Genomic DNA, 21,041 nt, shown 5'->3' on the forward strand with positions numbered 1-21,041 from the left:
TTTACAAAAATTTTTATTCAAAAGAAATTCAGTTTTTTATTTTATAAAAACGCATATTACATATTATATCAAGTTACAATAGTTTGATATGTCCGTTTAAAAATTAAAAAAAAAAAAAGATATAACCTTTAAATGAATTTCACGATCAATATTTCAATTGTTCTCGTGATTTGAGAACACAATATGTTACGCGTGAATTCAATCATTGATTATTTTGTTAAATTAACACGAAAATTATATTATTGTATATTAATTTCAAGATAAAAGATTTAATATATAATTTATATAATAATATATAATTTAATATATAATTTATTTAGACATAAAATAGACCGCACGATTTTGCAAGGAAAATATTTATGATCTTGCAAGAATGATAGGAAGATTGCAAGGAAGATAGAAATTTGATCGAGAGCAACGCTTAGGTCCTATAATCGCGCATTACTTTCTTTTTTCCTCCTGCCGAGGAACGTTTATTCCTTTTATATTCAATAATATATTTTATCTTATCGCAGCTTGATCGCTAGTATGCTTTCGAGTTAGTAACACATTTTTTGTTCCCTAAGGTGCGATTTTCACGGATCTGAGGAAAGGTTCAAAAATTTACACCTCTTTCTTGGTAATCATCGTAAATTTGTTTGAAACAATTTTACAAATAAATTTATATTTTATTCTCGTTCTTGTTAATTCTTTTTTTTTAATATAAAATATTTCGGGTATTAAAATATAATTTAAGCTCTTTTGTCAAATATATATATTTTAATAAAATTTTAATTTAAGACAAGAATTGCCAAGATATTTAATATACGAAACTCAAGAATTGAAAAAACAAATTTGTTGAAATTGTTGTGTTATAAAGATTAATTACAAATATGTTAAAAAATTTGTAGCCGAAAGAAAAGAAAGCTCGTGATATCACTCTGTATTATGATTTCTATCAACATCAATAGGCCACAAAGCGTTAAAAAAGCTATAAGAAATAAAAGCAAAACCGAAAATTTTTGAGTTTTTAGTATCGGAGCAATTTATTTTCCTTCGAAAGTTTTCGCACTTCGTATACTGGCACTATCATGTCTGGTTTCTTAGCAAGACGAGTATCTCGCGAAAGTAGATACGGTTGTTCGCATGCTAACATTCCGAGAGTTTCTGAACTTTAGCAACTGTAACGACGGGCTGCTTTAGTTAGTTATCCACGTCGATGCGGCGGCAAGAGACGATTGGATAACATCTTCCACAAAACTGATTAAATGCAACAACTCTTAGTATGCTCTCGCCACTTCTGACTCAGTGAATAACTGACGTCAGAACTTATTTCAATGTTATTTAATGAGAATTCAAAACTGAAGCTTCACCGATTATGTCTCAAAAATACTTCTTATTTTTTATAATTATTTTTTACGTGCAATGATTCTACTTTTATTTAATTGTTTATTAGAAATCTATTATTGATTTACTTCATATTAAGAAGCAATTTGTGTTATGAATTTATTAATTATACTTTACATAACTCAAAATTAAATTGCATATTTTTCCGCGTATTTTAATTCTCTGTAAAATATAATTCAATATAATTCATATTAATCTATTTAAACTCTCTCTATATCAGAGCATATGTTTATTTGATATTTTTTTTGTAAATTAAATTGTTTGTACATTCCTTTTAAAGGATTCATTTGCAGACCCATGTTCATAAGAAAAAAAAGTCTTATTTTGACCTCTCGAATACGCTCCTAAAGTTTAGTGCATCATTTCAAATACACTCTGTATATATATATACATACATATTTTTTATATGTACGTAATGCCTGCATTTCTATTTTTGTACGAATTCTAATTGTGTTACTGGCAATATTTCATATCAATTACAGTCAATTGGATAGTCTCATTTATTTTACAGATTTTGCCATACATACATACATACACATATAATATATGGCAAAATGGATTTTGCCATATATACATATGCCATATGTACATATATATACAGTCTCATTTATTTGACAGATTTTGCCATACATATATAATATATGTATATATGGCAAAATCTGTAAAATAACAGACTGTCCAATTGATATAAAATGTTACCAGCAACCCAATTAAAAATCGTACAAAAGTAGAAATTAGGACAAAGCAATATGGATGTACATATATCCATATAGTTACATACATTTATTATTCGAAAATTATTCTCACGCCAGTGTCAAAGGTATTTATTCTGTATATTTTATCTTTTTTATAAATTAATTTTTCATTAATTTTTCTCTTGTTTTTATTGGCGAAGTAAAATTTATTTTATGACTTATTTCTACAAATTGAAAAAAAGGAAAAAGTTTGTTATGCATATTGCATGACTATGTTATCGGAATAAATATATTATTGCAATAATACTGTACTATCTTAAATACTTTTTTAAGCTTTGCTATCTTTAATGATTGATGTCAATATTTGTCCAATTTTTTTATACAATGTTAAAAAAATCATACATTTAAAAAAATGCCACATTTTAAATTGAATCAAATGTGTGAATTAATTTTTTTGTAAAAAAATACAGGATTTGATAAAATAGCTATGGTTTATTTTACGGAATAAAAAAAGTTTAAAAATAGTATTGCAATAAAAAAATGTGTTGAATAAAAAGAATGTTTCTAAAAATATTTATTTTTATAAGTGAGAAAGAAAATGATTTTATTTCTAAAAACTTAATAACTTTAAAGTGTAAATATCATGTGCACATTTTATTGGCAAAACTTAATAACTTTGAAATATAAATTTTACTATTTGCACATTTTATTTGTATTAAAATAGATATTTTTGTGGATATAAATTTTTATTTTAGCTTTTAAATAGAGAATTTAAATTTGAAAAACAAAATATGTATAATATATATTTTAATATCGTTTTAATACTTTTAGGTTTTAACATCAACAAAATTCGGATTGCATTAAAATCAATAAAATTAAAGTTATTTTATAAATTAATTTGAAAGGATACATTTTTTTAAAGAATTACACATAACTAAATCATAATAATTTATATGATAGAAAAGGCACATAAATATTACAATAAGCAATAGGAGAATCATATAGCCATTATTTTATAATTCAGGGCGTAACCTCGGTAATTCTATTGTTATTGCGATTTATCTGAGTGTGTGAGACGCATGATAAATATATATTGATGAAAATTATATATCTGCGAGATGAATCCGAATCAGTACGTCGTGTCCTCGTTACGAATATTATAAAGTACAATGGCGCCGTAAAATCAAAGTGAAAAAGCGTAAATATGTATTGCTTGGTTGCAAATGAGAACGAGTCGGTTTAGTTTGTGACGTGAGTCTATTCATCGATCTACGTGCGATTCTTACACTCGCGATTACTGCAAGTACCGATGATGAGTGAAAACAAGGTAAATATTTATTGATGTAGCGAAGGTGTATACAAACCACTTTTTGTTCACGGCTACTCGAGATCAAGCCACTCCAGTTGAGGTCGCACGCTGAAGAGGAAATACACGATCGATCGATCGGTTTTTTTCTTTCCTTTATTTAGTAAGTCAGCTGATCCATATTATTATAGAGTGAACCGTAGACAAACGCGGTATTTCACGTGTGATAAAATCGCTTCAAATGATAGTTCAACACAAATTGTTATCAAGTATGTATATGTGCATGCGTATGTGTGTGTGATCCACATAATATCAAACTATGAATATCATAGTTTTATATTAAAATAAATTGTGTAGAGATGTGAGACAAATATACCGAAGAATATTCTTGATTTTTATCAGATAAATTTACTAAATATTTTATATGTATACAAATAAATATACAAATAAATACTAAATTCCATTCTTAAAAAAACTATGTATATACAGTATAGAAAAATTTATAGTATGCTTAATATAAGCCATAAAATTAAGCATATTTAACATTTAATTATGAATATTAAAAATATAATATTATATCTTATATTTCTTCTCTCCATTATATATACATACCTATATATAGGTATGTTTATTGTACATATGTATATGTAATGGAGAGAATACAATAACCTCTATTTTATATATTTTATTTATTTTTTAATTTTTTGTACACTTTCTAAGACTTTTTAGAGTGTTTATACAATTCAGTTTATATTCTTATTATATTAATCCATTGAATTGAATTTTTAAATTATAATATTTAACGGCATTAAAAGCAATACTAAGCAATACGATATTTGAACATAATTTGATAAATTTTATCAAGTAGCAACAGCTTTGTAAAAGAGCATAGTTTCCCATATTACGAGCTGGATTTTCTAATATTGAAAGATTCCCACGAGATCGTGTAAGTATTCTTCATAACAAATTACTTTTTGGGATGATAAAGGATGCTCAGAAAAGAAGTAGAAGTCGGAAAAGAAACTTGTTTCATGATTGCCAATCACGTGATGACTGACCAAAAAAATAAGTCCTGCATATATATATATATATATATATATATATATATATATATATATATATCTGTTTATATTTTTTCTTTTTAAAATCTCACATATCTTTCATTTCTTTATGTAGTGGCTCTTTCCTTTCTATGTAGTTGTGCTCGTGACATAAACTATCCGCGAGAGTCTTATAAAAAAAAGTTTTCACCCTCTTGTTTACTGGTTTATTTCGTCTGTATAATATATGTTCCAATAAGGCTACATTCTTCCGCAGGAAGAATCCGATGTGTACTCTGGAAATATTGTGGCGAGAAATTTTCAACGATATAAATTGAATTTGTGTTTGTAAGAAACGCTTTAATGCTTTATAAAGCAAGAATTTTGACAGTTTGTATGTTTAAAATGTTCAAAAATTAAAATTTTAAAGCCAAAGAGCTTAATAAATTAATAAACAAGTGTTTATACGACCAAACTGGCAATAAATTAAATTCAATTAAATTTAATTAATAAATTAAAATTCAAAAAAATTTAATTTATTCAAATTAATTAATTCAAATTTTCACAGTTTTACTCTTTAAATTTATTCTGCTCAATTTATACACATTATGCAAGACGGCAGCACAAAAGCGACCCATATTAATTTATGTCAAATCTGTCCGCAAATTATAATATTGTGTGCATTTTCTATATTTAGTTAAATTTTATCCGGATACTTTATAGAATCAAATTCGAACAATATAATTACGCTTACATTGCGCAAAGCAATGTCAGATTAAATTGTACTTATGAAATGTCCTGTCTTCAGATAAGATCAGAATAAAATCGCTGCAAATCGACCTGATTCTGTCTCGCGGACAATGGCCGTCTGTTTCTAAATCACATGCCACGACATCAGCATCATGACGTAACTAAATAGGGTTTGCGGTTATAACTGGGTCGGTCGCCAGTGGTGGAAATGAAAGGAAATAGATTAAATTATTATGTCAAGTGCGTGGACGAGCTTGATGGAACAGTGAGGACGCACGTGCGGAGATTATTTATCGGGCTCTCGTTAATCGATGGTCCGCAATTTTATGCTCTCGTGAAAAATTTCGTTAACGTTATGTAATAGTCTAAGCGAAACGAAACTCGATTAGAAAAGGGACAGAAAATCGAGTAAAAAGCTATTATGTTAGTTAAAAAGTTATAAATAGTTACTGAGCTTCTCTCACTGTTAACAATTTCACATAATGTTGATTAAAAAATTATGAATAATTAATGAGCGCATTATGCTCGATAGTCAGTATTCAAAAAGCTATTTTAAAGTTTAATCAAGAATATAGACTTAATAAAAAATGTAATACAAAAGGGTCTGTAAAGGCCGAAAATTTCATAAATGAGAATGTTGCTCTTTTCAGTCTTGGCAAGTGAAATCTCTTTGATAAAGACATTTTCTGAAAATATGTATATACTTATCTTTTTGCCTTTGATGTATGATGAAGAACGAGCAAATGAAAATTTAATGATTTATCAAAAATAATCAAAGAAAGCACAGCACGAAGATATCGATTTTCAATTGGTTTTCTTGAACAAATTTTATTCATATATTAGTAACGGAAGTCGTAGTAGAAACAAATAGAGTGAATCGAACGTAGTACCAGCATTTCCGGCAGCTCTGAGAAATTGCAGTTGGAAAGTGCAACGAAGGGAACGAATCACGACAATGCAAGCTTGCGCACACATATGTCCTTGGTTTCCGTTTCAAGAAATTGAGTTTTTTAGATTAAGATTGAACATCTTGATTAAACTCTTTAAAACAATTCTTTATGTCATTATCGAGCATAATACATGTAATAATTATCCATAATTTTTTAATTAAAAAAGTATATTCGTTTGAAAAATGAGTACATTTTCTAGATTTTTTTGCAGCGCAACGACTTGATAGAAACATTTTAGTTTTTTACAATATTAGTATAATATTATTAAACACTTAAATAAAATTTTTTTTTAAAGTTATAAAAATATTTTTGCAGATTTTTTTTTACAAATTAAGTATATTAAAAGCTATCTACTATACAACTGTCTTTTTTTATTTTTAAAAATAAGAAAATGGCGACATATTAAAAAAATTTTGTTTAAAAAAAATTATCTCTTTTGTTTATAACAAAAAAAATGTTTGGATTAAAAAAAGATTCTGTTAGCTGATGCGGAATCTTATTAGGAACTTGTATGCAAAATTTCAACTAATGCACACCGTGCATGAAAATATAAATCTGCAAATATTCGCATAATTTTCGAAAAAAAATTTTTTTTTAAAATGAAACTTTTTAAATATTTAATAATATTATATTAATATTGTAAAAAAATAAAAAATTTTTATTAAGTCGTGCTGCAAAAAATTTAGAAAATGTATTCATTTTTCGAAAGTTCAAAAGGTGCTTCCTTAACATGTAAAATTGCTTGATGAAAAAAGGAAAAAGAGATTTTTGACTTTTTAATTAACATAATAGTTTCTCATTTTATTTTGTATCACTTTTTCAATCAAACTTTGTTATACTTACAATTAGATTATAATAGCACATTGATAAAAATATAGCTTATATGATTTTACATTGGAAAATACTATATATATTATTATATATATATATATATATATATATATATATATATATTATTCTTTAAAAGATATTTTACGTCACAGAATTTCAAATTTTGCATGCAAGAAAACATTATTTCTTACAGTTAATAAACTTTCAAAAGTTAAAGGTAAAAATACTGAAAATTTAATGTTAGAATAAGAGTAAGTAAGAGTTAGAGTAAGTAAGAGTTTAACAACAAAGTTACGAGAAGAAAGCACTAATAGCCTAAAGAAGCAAATTAGGAAGTTTTGTAGTAGGCAAATATTCAAGATGTAAGTTTATTGAATATAACAATTCAAAAATATGAGAATTTAATAATATATTTATAAAATTCACATATATAAAAATCAAAGATTTCTCAATTTAAAAATATAAACAGGAAGAGTTATGTAAAAGTATATAAATCTTCTTTGAATTAAAATATCGAAAATATTCGTGAAAATTAAAATACTCAAATTATTCAAATTTGTAACAATAAGCCATTATTGCTATAATCTTTCATATGATTATTTGTAAAATACAGTTGTTATAGTTGTTATACAGTTACAGTTGTTATACTACTGTAATTGTTCTGCTCATTCGTTAGAAGATCGGTACTCATGTGTAATCTTTATTCAAATATTATTCAACAATCACACTACAATCACACTATGCTAGCGTTCATTCTGGTGAAATTTAATTCCATCATAGTGATAACTGTGTGTCAACTCGTAAAACGAAATGCAAAGTTACGAAGAGAATTCTACAGGTGCATATTCGTTTATCTAGACATAAAGGATTTTCAGGAAAGAAGCGCTAGTTTATCAACCGTCTGCAAATACCGTGTCGAAATCTGCTCGCAAATATTAGACAGCTTCCGCAATATCACGTTTCGCGTTTCGGTAAATGTCAGAAGCACATGTCACCATGAAAATTTATGGTGAAAATTGTAAATGTTTACAATTTCGTACATGAAATACAAATTTAATATTTAAATAGTCTTAGTAATAAAATAATGTAATTGTATTTATTATCGCAATTATTTCTGAGATTTCTTATCATTTCCTAGAAACGTGATTCCTACATTATATATAGTGCATATTAGATATTAAATCACATTTATTAGAACAGTTTAAGTAAAGAGTATACCGGAAAAATCATTTAAATATTTAATATTGAAGAAATTAAACTCAGATTTATTTACTTTTATATAAAATATACATAAGAAAGAAAAACTTATGTCATTAATTATGAAATAAAATAACTGTTATATGCAATTACTCTTGAGTTTTAAAATTAATTAAAGAATCAAATTATTTATAACAATATAAAGTCTTACATTATAGTAATATATAATATAGAGACAGTTTGGATACAAAATATTATATAATAAAATTTTATAACGTAATATTAATAATATAAAAGAATAGAATTATTTTTTGCATAATTCCATATTTTATTAAAACTATTATAAATTATTGTGTTATCTTTATTAATAGTTCTCTTTGACACTATGGTAATGTAAAGTTTTTTCTGCCGATGTATATAATTCTCATTTATGTTGAGATATCTAATATGATGTTACAAATGCTTTGAAATTTATTAAATTTTAATAATGGCGATGTTTGTCGAGACGAGAATTATGATGATTTTGTCTCAATGGTGGCACTATTCGCTACTGTATTTCGCTCATCAACAGAACGACATTGCGGACAGCCAATGGAGTGTCGATGGCGATGTCATTTACTTGATGACGATCATATTAGGCGAAATCGCTGGAACGCCCGCGCCATTTATCACAAAGCACCGTTTTACCACGGTGTTGATCTCGATCCCATTACTCATATTAATTTGCGATATTGCAAATTTAGCCTTTGTGTCCACAGGATCGATAATTAAACACAAATGTTATGACAATTTGATCGGGTGTTTGATGAAAGTATCCTAAATTCCGTCGTCGAGTGTGACATATATCTATATCGTTTAAAGGTGAGGTATTAAATGAAGCGACCGCAAATAAGTAACCCGCAAATTGAAAGTACGGATAAGAAAAGGAAGGACGACTGACAGACGCGCGCGTGTATTCGTACATATTTATAAGCCTCGAAAAATGGAGAAGATAAAGATTCTCACCTCTTGCTGCGTCATGATCAATCGCGATGATGGATAAGACTAATTACTTTCGCAGCTCAGCGTGTTACCCCTTTCTTACCGATGATGCGCCTTCATCGGATTGTATCGTTAAGATTATATTTTGCGAGATGTTTTTTATGGTAACTATAGTAGCTCGTGTCATGATAAATTATCTTACAATGAAGAGTCTTCATTTCAAAGAAGCATTAATAAATGTAATATTGTTTGATAATTTTATTTTGATATATTTTTAATATTATTTTGCAACAACTTTTTATTGAACATGCATTTAATTGAATTTTAAATAAAAACGTTGAGATTAAAAACAAAATAAATATAAAAAAAAACTAATTTAAAAAGCTTTCAACAATATATCGTTAAACCCATCATTAGTATTTAAAACGATGTTGTAATAAAGTCCAATAACAAATTATATTCACATTATATAGTCATATTTCAGCAACAAAGAGAAAAGATATAATATATGGTACATATATTATTATTATATAAATTTTCTATTAATATTTTTAAACTTTTTAATGAAAAGAGTTGTTTCACAAAATATATAAGAAAATAGAATGTATCTGCATTGGCTGAAGAAGATAAATAAAACAATGCTAGCTTTCAGTCTTATTTACGAATTCACTACTTGACGTTTTACTTACGTTGTATCTTGGAAATAAAGCTATGTTATATTGTATAACGGTCAGCTAACAATAAGCAAACACAAGGAAACTCTCAGTTACGTGAAATGTATTGTCAGAGAAGAAATATTAAAAATTTTTATGAAACATATATTTCACTGAGAAATAATAAATTCCTATCTATTCCGGTAAGCACACGAAATAGCAGACGAAACAATGTTATTTGTAAAAAAGAAAACATTAAATTGGAGCGGTTTTTACGAATTACATTTAAAAAAACTGCTTAATGGCTTGCCAAAGTACACTGGTATCATGTAACGTCTTGTAATTACAGTCTGTCTGTTTTCCTTGCATGGATATCGGTTTTCGATAATGCGCTCTTCTCTTCGTCAAAGTATTCTGAAGTTTCAAAAGCAATGTGTATAACGAGTATTTTTCTTACAGTTACATTTTACAAATGGACTAGCAAACTTCATTATACATGTTTCGCAGAATATAATAATAAATCTGGCAATAGTTTCTTTTTTTCAAATATATTTTATAATTATTATCAAAACAAGTTAATTGAGAATAACAAAAATAGAAATTTTGGTCGTTCGAAAAGTGTACTTACAATTTATGATTATTTATAGCAAATATTCATATTTTAATACATATTATTTCTAAATAACATCATACACATCATCATCTACAATGATGAATTATATATATATTATGATTTAATAAACATCATATATTGTCGAAAATTTTAATTTTTAATGCTCGCTCTTTAAAAAATGATCGATTTATTAAATATTTTAATAATAATTTTATAATTAAAATAAAATAATTAAAATTATATATATATAATATATATATATATATATATTATTTTCAAAAATTATATTTATTTTTTACTTTTTTCTATAGCTGCAGAAAATATAACATTAATTTTGCAAAAACTTATCAACGAAATACATCACAAATATTGTGCATTTCATCGATAATGGAAGATTATTAGATATTATTAATATTAATAAATTGATATGATATTGTTTAGATATTACATTGATACACATACGTATACGCACAAAGTCGGTACGCGAGCGTAATTGTTCAAAACAATGAAATCAAGTTTCGCAAAGTCCTACTGTTGTCATTGTATTCCCATGTTGTCACAAGAGAGCTCATCAAGTTTTGTCGATATTTGATTTAACCACCTAGTTTCGCTGATGGCTGTTCTTGTAGTGCAAGAACTTGTAATACAAGTTTTATGAAGGTACATCGCCTCTCGCATCATGCAGAATGCAATTTCAGGAATATTTCGCCTTTCCCTTCGCACTTGCATGCCACTGACCGACCGACCGACCGACCGTTTCCGTGTGAAAAGAGAAGCAGAACTACCGCAAAACAAAATCGTTGCCTAAACGAGATTTGAAAATTTGAGAATGCAGAGGAATATGCATAGATTTTAGAACAAATGTCCGAGATTGTGAAGATTTCGATGCAAAATTCGAGAGATTTTAAAATGCGAATGATGAAGGATACAAAAATTCAATATTACTATTTGTTAAACAGATGTCTAAAGATTTACACATTTTTAAAATGTAGAGAGACAGAAAGAGGCGTGAATTTAAAAAAAATTATATATCGTTAAAAATAATAAGTTTTGATGACATACAACTAAGAAATATTAGAATTTCAATCTTTTTGCTGCGAAAGAATCAATTCTAAATTAATCAAAGAAATAAAATTAAATTTGCCATGTTCTGTGGCATATCGTAATATCTTTACCTTCAAAAAGAATAACTTAAATTATCTACAAATTTCGTGCAAATTATATCATTACAGCCGAGAAAGTTTTATTGATAAGAGCGAACTATTCTACCAGCTTTTTTTATTATTTTCGTGTTAGTACATCATATTGAAATTAATCAATGTGACAAGAATTATGGCGAAGAACTTTCTCACACGTTGCGGAATATATAAATACATTAAAAGTACACAAAAGAAAAGATATTTGTAATTATGTTTTGTAGTGAATTATGTTGTTTAAATGCATTTTCTAATCACTACCAAATTATATTAGCACAAACGATATGTACGTGTATATTATATTACACATTATATACAATATGAGAAGAATATTATATATTATATGAGGTAATATTTTAAAATGGTTTAACATACACCGCAAAAGCTGCAATATTAAAGAAAATTGACAATGAGCTCAAGATTCAATAGCCTTGAAAATCAGCTCTAAGCTAAAGTGAATATTTGATAACTTTATCGATTTAGAAGCTAAATTACTTTAATGTTTTTGCGATGACGACGTTTATAACCGTGAAAAATTGCAAGAAAACCATTTTAACGACAAAAACTTTGAATGAAAAAAAATGATACGAGCGTCCGTGAAGAATGGAGAATTGCGTACGATCGAATCCTAACGCGACGGATTACCATCGATCGTCGTAATGCTCCTCTATTCGCTTCGCTTCCTTATCGCCCTCTAATCACCCTAAGTGCCGAAAATTACTGCCAGGCAATATAACCATATCTAACTATACGATTAACACTCCTATCTAATTTCGAAAAAGATATAAAACTATGTATAGATAGATTATATGATCAATGAATTTATTCTTAATATGATGCTTCTTTCCACGCAATGAAGCAAACAAATATTACATTTGAATAAATATTACAATTTAATTATTTGGTCGATTGTTTACGTAGTATTGTATCGCAAAATAGATACATTCACATTTACATTCGATTGTGACATAAATTACAACAGCTTGATCGTGTTTCATGTGAGCAGTTTTTTTTAAATATATATGAAAAAGATGGAGAAGAAAGAAAAAAGAATTTTAATAAAAAAAGATTTTTAATTAATAATTAAATTATTTTAATTAATAATTAAATTAACAAAAAGAAGTAGAGAGCTAACTTTCCAGAAAATTCTTTATTTTTATTTCAATTATTATAATTAGATATACACACATTTAAATAATATATTATTATATTTTATATATATCAATCTATATATAGTATTCATTATTATAATATATTACATTATTATCAGCGATTATCACATTATATTTGTTATTGTTACAACAACGATGTCCATTATTTTTTGTCCATGATTATCTCACATTGTTGTTATCTTTGAGTCTTACATTGCATGTTCCGAACATATCAAACTAAGCGACAGAGTAATCTTTCGAAATACATATCTTGTTATCGTTTAGGGATCGATACCTCATCCTGACTGACCAGTGCACGCGTACATGTTACAAAATTATCTTGTTGAAATCGACGAATCAAATATCAGCCGTCAGTAGAGCCTAGATCAACTGTCTATGTCAATAAAAACGGCATTTCGCTGACAAGGTACGCGTCCAAGAAGTGACAGTTAATAAGTTCGTATATGTCAAATTTATTATCATTACATTGTGACTTCATCGAATTGTATATATTTGATATTTTTCAAAAAGATATAGATCAATAACAGGAATAGATATTTGTGATAGAATTTGCAGAGTTAAATTTTTATATTTTTATTATAAATAATTCATTTAAAAAAGAAATAAACGTACATTAAACGCATTTTTTCATTAAATTCGGATTCTTTTCTTTTTGAAATTGTGTGCTACAGTACAACGAACATATTTTTACGATAGCTATTTTTGTGCTAAGTAGAATTTTACGTCTAGTTTACTACTGCGGCTCGTCGGCGACTGACGAGGGTGACGTTGGACTTCAATTTATAGCATGATAAGCTTTATGAGTGCACGATATGTTTTTAAAGACTTTTACGAGCTTTGGAAGAATTCTGTAATTTGATAATCTCTAAGCTAAAAATATATGATGCAATAAATTGTGATTTTCTATTTCTTGATAACACAAAAATATTATCCTTCGGTAAACTTAATTTATATAATGGTATGGAGAAAAGAAGTAAGATCATTTAATTACTCATTTAATTATTTAATTATCAAACAAAAATATTATTGACTTAATTGTTTCAAGTAATTTATAATGGAACATTAATAAGTAATTATTGACATTTTTGAGTAATGCATTAATATATTATATTGTGCAATTATAAATGAAAAACACTAGTTTAAATTTTTTTTTTTACTTTTATTGATTATTATATATCTCTTGCAATGTAAATCGAGTTTAATACACGTAGATTGAAAGGAATTATTCCTCGTCATCGATCGATTTTTGGCCGGGTCCAGTTAACCCAGAGCTCGAAAGAGCACGATGTGTCGAAGAGAGTGAAAGAGAAGAAAGGAGGGGGATGACATCCGCCAGCCAGCGGTTTTTGATATCTATACGGATGACTGCCGGCGGAAGAATCCGATATGAATCGGAAATTGTGGACTCTACTACCAAGTAAATTTCTTATAGACACGAAGTATTCGGTTCGCGTGTATGAACCTATTCAAATTGATGTGATAACAATTGATGTGATAACAATTGCGGAAATGTCGTATTACCTTCTATACTAAATTAATCCTAAATCATCTCTAGATATTTATCTCACACGTTTATTTTTGTATTTTTGTCTCTATTTTGGGAATAATAAATTTTAGTTTTTTTGCAAAATTTCATTTTTCTCGCAAAGGCGTTACTTAGATCGTTTACATCAAAATCAGAATTTTTAGATAGTTAAGCAGGTAAAAAAATAAAATTATGACCAGTAAAGAACATGTATTTATATCACAATATTTTTGACATCAACATATCAATGCATTAATATACCGGCAGTATAGAAGGATTTATCTCGATGTCCAAACTACTGTAATACACAAGTTTTAAGCTCATCTTCTGACTGAAAGCGCAGGCCGCTCAAATATTCCTTCAAGGGACTAAACAGATGGAAATCTGAATGTTTACAGTTTTTCTTTGATTTTCTGGGAGATGTGTATTACAATATGTATTACAATGGTCCAGACGTCAGAACAAACAACTCCTTCCATTCTGTCAATATTAACGCATTGATACGTCGATGGCAAAAATATTGTGATGTAAAGGAAAATTACATTGCGAAATAAATGTTATTTATTGGTCATAATTTTGTTCCTCTTTCTGAAAATTAAATTTCAGTTTTGACGTGAACAATGCAAGTAGCATTTCATTCAATAATAAATCAAACAAATTAAAGCAATATAAATTGAAAAGTTAGTAGAATTATTCTATGATATTATAGTTCGATATTTTTATGTTTGTCTTACTTACTTTTTCTGTTTTACTGTGTTTACATATGTTTCTAATATATACTTCAAAGTTAATTTCAAACTTAAAAAAATATATTAATCTTATTGTTTGCGTGTATGTGTGCAATATTTGAATTATATTTTTATATTATTTCTAAAACTAACTTATTTTTCTGTATTTTTTTCTCAAAAAATTTTTTTCGATTTTTATAAAATTCTGTTTTGTTGTTATTAAAACAAATTAAAGTTGAAATTGCAATATCCCTGTTATCATTGTCTATCTTTGAAAATATGGTAGGATACTACCATCGTTCAGGATACTGATTAATGGTCCTGGTTTTTATTGCGCAAAAAGCAAGCAAGAACACAAAACATGAAACACGGAAAGCGAAAGAGGTATATCGTTGTTTTTCACGCAACGTAAAATCCGTAACATAGAAACTGCCAACCACATAAATTTCTACACAAGAGCAAAAAGATTGCGTGATTTTACAAAAACACATATGTAAAGAGTAAAGAAAATTGTCAAAGAAATTTTATACAAAATTGCGTTTGGAAAAATTTCGCGTTTTGATATCAAAGAATTTGTGAAAAATATTTTATATTAAAAAATTAAGCATTGAGCATTGTTGTCCTTTGTACCAATATGTTGGTCGTAACGCAGATGAAAGAAATTTTTTATTTATACTCTATATATATATATATATATATATATATATATATATATATATAATGTTGAGTCTTTTATATATATATATATATATATATATTTTTTGTCAGATCGTGACAAATGATATTTAGGCCGCGGATTTTTGCCAAGCCAGCAACTAACGTTATTACTCTGCCGGATCGAGTTGATGAAGAGCCGTAATAAAGTCCGTAGATTTGCAGAGGGTCAAAGACTCGAACAGGATTTTCTGGGTCGTTGTCACAGCGTGTGACATTGATGGAAAAAAGAAGTCGAGCTGTAATAAAAAAACAAATTAAACACCATCACAAAAATAGAATAAAATATAAATTTATTATATAAAGCTTTAAAACCTAATTCTTTTAAACAAAGCATACCAAGGCTTTACAATTACATGACTATTACGGGCAATAAATACATTCCACAATATAAAAGTGACAATGAAATTCAATAAATAAGTGATTTTATTGTATTTAAATTTTAAAACTTAAATATTTCTCAATTATTATGTCAGTAAGAATAAAATCTGATATAAAACTTGAAAAATATATATTTATAATGCAAAATTTTTCTTTATTAATCTTTTTCAATTTTTTTTCTTTTTTTTTTTAATGTATGAAAGTTAGAAGCAGAGTTAAGAAAAATTCAAAGAGATAACGTAGAAAGCTCTGTAGAAAGTTATTAATAATAATAACTATTATCTGAAAATAGATATCGCAAATTCTTTCTCAATAATCCGAAAGTTTTATCAGCTCGGTATTAAAACTGCATTACGGTAGAAATCGATATCCCGATGTTGCGCGCCAGGGATTAGGATCATTCACCGTGATTATACCATCGGCAGGAAGCCTTTCGATAAGAACCATTGTGTGGTTGGAGCATAAAAAGGTCGGCGGACAAAATTCCGAAGAGAACAGATCGGAATTCACCAGTTCGATAGACGCTCTTTGTACCCGTTGAGCTCACTTTTCATCTTGGCGCACGTAATGCCAGCCACGTTCAATTGACACGGGGGCGTATCTGCAAAACTTTACGTAAAAAAACCGCGCGACATAGAGCAACGTCTCTAATTGTGAGTCACGTACCGACCGAACGTGATATAGGACAGAACGTTCACAAAGTGTGCCAGCAAACTGTTAGTTAGAAACAAAAATAATTCTAAGGACATGTTGCTATCATCATTACGATATAATATTTTCCTCTTCTACAAAAACTTATTTGAGTTGCATTTATATTTCAATATTTCGTGCACGAATTTAATTTATGCAATATGTGTAAAAGGAGGATCCTAATATATAATATTTTATTTGTTTATGTGTATATATATTTTAATTTTTAATTTATAAATATAAAATGTTTTTTAAAGAATGTAAATTGCAAGTTTTATGTCATGAAAATTTTAGGTATATTTTTTGAAGTTTTGATTGTTTCCCAATAGTTTTTTTAAACGAATTAGTACGAATATGTGTATGCATGTTCAAAAACTGGCGTTTAATTTCTTTTATAAATAAGTTGTTTGAAAAAAATGTTGACTTTACATTATAAAATATATACAAATAAATTCATCATTATTGAAGGTTTCTTTTTGCGATCGCAAAACGTTTAAATATTTTGAGAAATATTTCAACATGGAATGTATCGTGAAAAGTAGCAGTTTTTCTTGAGTAAGATTCGTGGAATCGTAGTAAATTTATATAAGTCACTCTCCCTTCCGACTCCTTTTTATTCACATCGAGAATTTATCTTGCGAACTTGAAAGAGAGAAGTCTGCGTCGCCACAGGCAACGTAATACTCGGAGGAACCAAGTGCGGCATAAATTCTGCATACCGGAAAGAAATTGAGATTGACATTTTACTATATTGCATAAAATTGCATACAAATAATACTTCAGTAGTACTTATTCATTATTTCCATTACCTAAAATTTAAAATATAATTGGAATTTTTTATTTTTATTTAACATCTAAAACATGTAAATAAATATATTTGTGTAACACAAATGAGAGTTTAAATACAAAAGACTTTTTATTTCCAATCTTTAAATTAAAATCTTATCGTGGCTCAATATATCTAATAAAATATTGAGCTTGATAAATTAAAAGAAAAGAAAGAGAGAGAGAGAGAGAGAGAGAGAGAGAGGAGCAAAAATTTTTTAATTAGTATTAAAATATTATTTAAATTTTTCTGAATATATAAAAATTTTAAGATTAAAACAACATACAAAACGTTTTAAAAAATTTTAAAATATTAAAATAAACCTGAAGCTTTGCAGATACAATATGAGCTCGCTTTACATTAATTGGGATGCAAGAATATATCATCCTTTATCATATTTAATTATACTCTATCCCGTTACAAGTTTTAATTATGCAAATAATAGAGAGAAAGTTATCGGATGCAATAGCTTTCTGCATAGACCGCGAAATTGGATCGTGTTATCTTGTCCGAGCGACATATTGCTCGGTCTTGAAGAATCACCTTCGTGTCCGCGCAATTGCCAAAAGTCTCATCTTTTGATTTCACGCGATGCGACACTTGTTCGAAGCCATTTATTTCCCGCGTTTCCTGACAAGCAATTGCCTTCGCTTCCCATTCAACGCTATGACTGCACTCCTGGGAACAGTTATCACATGAGAATCGTAAATCATGGATTACTAGTGGGAATCATAGATTTTTATAAAAGTACACTTTTGCGTGCGCAATATTCATTGACCCTATTGTCACAATTATCGTTCTACAAGTACCTTTAAATTGATTTATTTTTCTTATTATATATACATATTTTATAATCCTCAAAAATAAATTACTCTTTGCATGAAAAGTAATTTATCATTGGATTAAAAGGTGGACTCTTCTTGTTTCTAATTAATGTATGCATATATATTTTATGTATACAGAAATTGTAACTCATATGAAACCTATAGTTAAATATTGTACATATTTATAGAAACAATATATAAATACTTAATTATAAAAAGTAAAATTTTAAAATTTCGCGAAATTGTTACACATTTACATTTTTTAATATTTTAATATTCATTGAAATGTCCGTATAAATGTCTTTACAAATGTCTCCACAAAATATTATTTTATTTTTCTTTACGGAAATCTTTAAATTTATAATTAATTTCTTTGTTTTGAGACATATTTAAGACACACATTTTGAATGCAGAAGTCTTTTAAATAGAAAATCTGTTGGAAATATGTATCGATATTGCGAATTACGTTTAATTTATTAACAGCGATGAAACAAATTTATCTTTTCTATTTTTTACTTTGGACCGAATGCATCTTTCTTGGCGTGAATAATGCATGTTCAAATCCGATGTTAGGATTTATTTTTCACGTTCGAGCGAAAACGGTTATCTCGCTAGAAGAACGCGCTCTTTTGAACGAAGATCTATGGATCCAAAGATACGAATCTCTTTTTCTGGCTTCTTTAGCCTCCTTCAAAACTCACTCGGGATGCCGAACACTTTGGAACGATGCCATGATTCAAGAGCCATCACGTTCCGCCGACTGATAGCTTTCTGTATCTTGCAAATCGTTCATCATGTCAAACATATTTGATACCCAAATAACACAGACACGCATACATATAGATAATGGATAATAATTAATCTTATATTTTATTATTATATACTTGAGAAATTTTCTAGGCACTTTATGATCTTGACGAGAAAAATATAAAAATTTTATTAAATGTTTATACTGATAGTTATAAAACATTTTATATAAATAATTAAAAATTTTAATCTTCAAGCTTTAATTTGTGTTTCTCTCAAGATAGGTATATTTATTTATTATATTTATTAATTATATTTTATTAATTATATTTTAATATATCTCTCTTATTTTCTTTTACTCTTCTCTATATCTATATTTCCACATCATTATATATGCATTTGACTGCAGGTCATACATGTGAATTAATAATCTAGTGAGAAATAATTATAATATTTTTGAAAATGAAAACAAAATATATTCGTGAATTTAGATCTGCCAAATTATTCAACGAATAATACTGCATTGCATATGCTTGTTACAATATGTGCATATTATTTTTGATAATATAATAATAATATAATATAATTTAATAATATAATTTGCGCTATTTTATGCAATATAGCTTTCTGCCGTGATATAAGCGAAATTATTGATTGACGAAATAATTTTTTAATAATGTTATCATTGTATTATTACATAAATAATTGATAACACGCGCATGGATGAAATATGCATTTATTCATAACACGAAATGGATTATTTATGGATTAACGTGGACGTAATACATTCATAAATGCGTTGTCTCTTTTTCTCCTCGTGGCGACACATTTTACGCTACTTAACGTTTCCGTTACGGTAATACACACATGTACGTACACACAGAGTAAGCTATCTTTGGAAAAAAACTACATTAATATGTCATGAGTTCGCTGGAGACACATGCGATATTTAAATAACCTGAAATGGCAACGCGATGCATTCGGGATTTATGCAGCCGTGCGAAGGACATCCTCATAGAAATACAGAATGCGTACACCCGTTTGCTTCACTATATTTAAATCACTTGAGCTTGCCGGGGAATATCCTCAAGTTTCTCGCCAAAAGCTCCGAGCCTCCGCGAATATGCGTTTTCACAAGTACAAGTTGAAATGTGTAATAAAATCGTATCTTGTGACGACAAACCTTGCCAAATGTACGAATTAAATTTGCGAAATTCAATCGTAAGTATAATTTGTTCGGACATATAAACTCGAAAATCAATCAAATTTCATTATCACGTGTGTGTGTGAATTTCGTTCTCGAAAATTAGTTTCGATGTGCAATTGATTGCAAGTACAACATCGGTGATAAAACATTCACCGAATATTGCGAGGAATTTAGAAAGCCCAGCTAATAAAATGAAGAGACCAAAAATTTGAACTGCTTGTAATTATCAGATCAATAAAAGGATAAAAATAAAAAAAAAATTAATTTTTATTACAATATAAGTTTATTAAGATTTTTAAAAATGATCTCTTATCTCCTTCGTGTAACAAAATTCGTGGATTGCAGATTTACAAAAATACTTTTCCAACAACTTAACAATTAAACAGCATAATATATTTATCGCGATTTGCGCTAAATGGCTAGATATTTAAGGGATTAACAATAAGATCGAGGAGACACAAAACACATTCACCGCTGTAAAGAGGACGAAGTTGTTTGTCGACGTTGAGTACATCAAGTCCAACGTGTTCGTCTATACAAAAGTTACATTCAGCAGAATGTAATTGGTTCTGAAAACGTTACTGGACAAGTGCTAGTTGTTATAACGCGCAGTGCAAACTACATGTTAA

At 27.9% G+C, this 21,041-nt stretch overlaps 1 protein-coding gene across 3 annotated transcripts in view; it reads left to right on the plus strand.

The window, feature by feature from the left end:
• LOC126852339 (metabotropic glutamate receptor 8-like) overlaps positions 1-21,041 on the plus strand; it is a 106,607-nt gene that overhangs the window by 34,235 nt on the left and 51,331 nt on the right. The window lies entirely within an intron of this gene.

Source organism: Cataglyphis hispanica, chromosome 1, assembly GCF_021464435.1.
Source record: "Cataglyphis hispanica isolate Lineage 1 chromosome 1, ULB_Chis1_1.0, whole genome shotgun sequence".
NCBI classification, from domain to species: Eukaryota; Metazoa; Arthropoda; class Insecta; order Hymenoptera; family Formicidae; genus Cataglyphis; species Cataglyphis hispanica.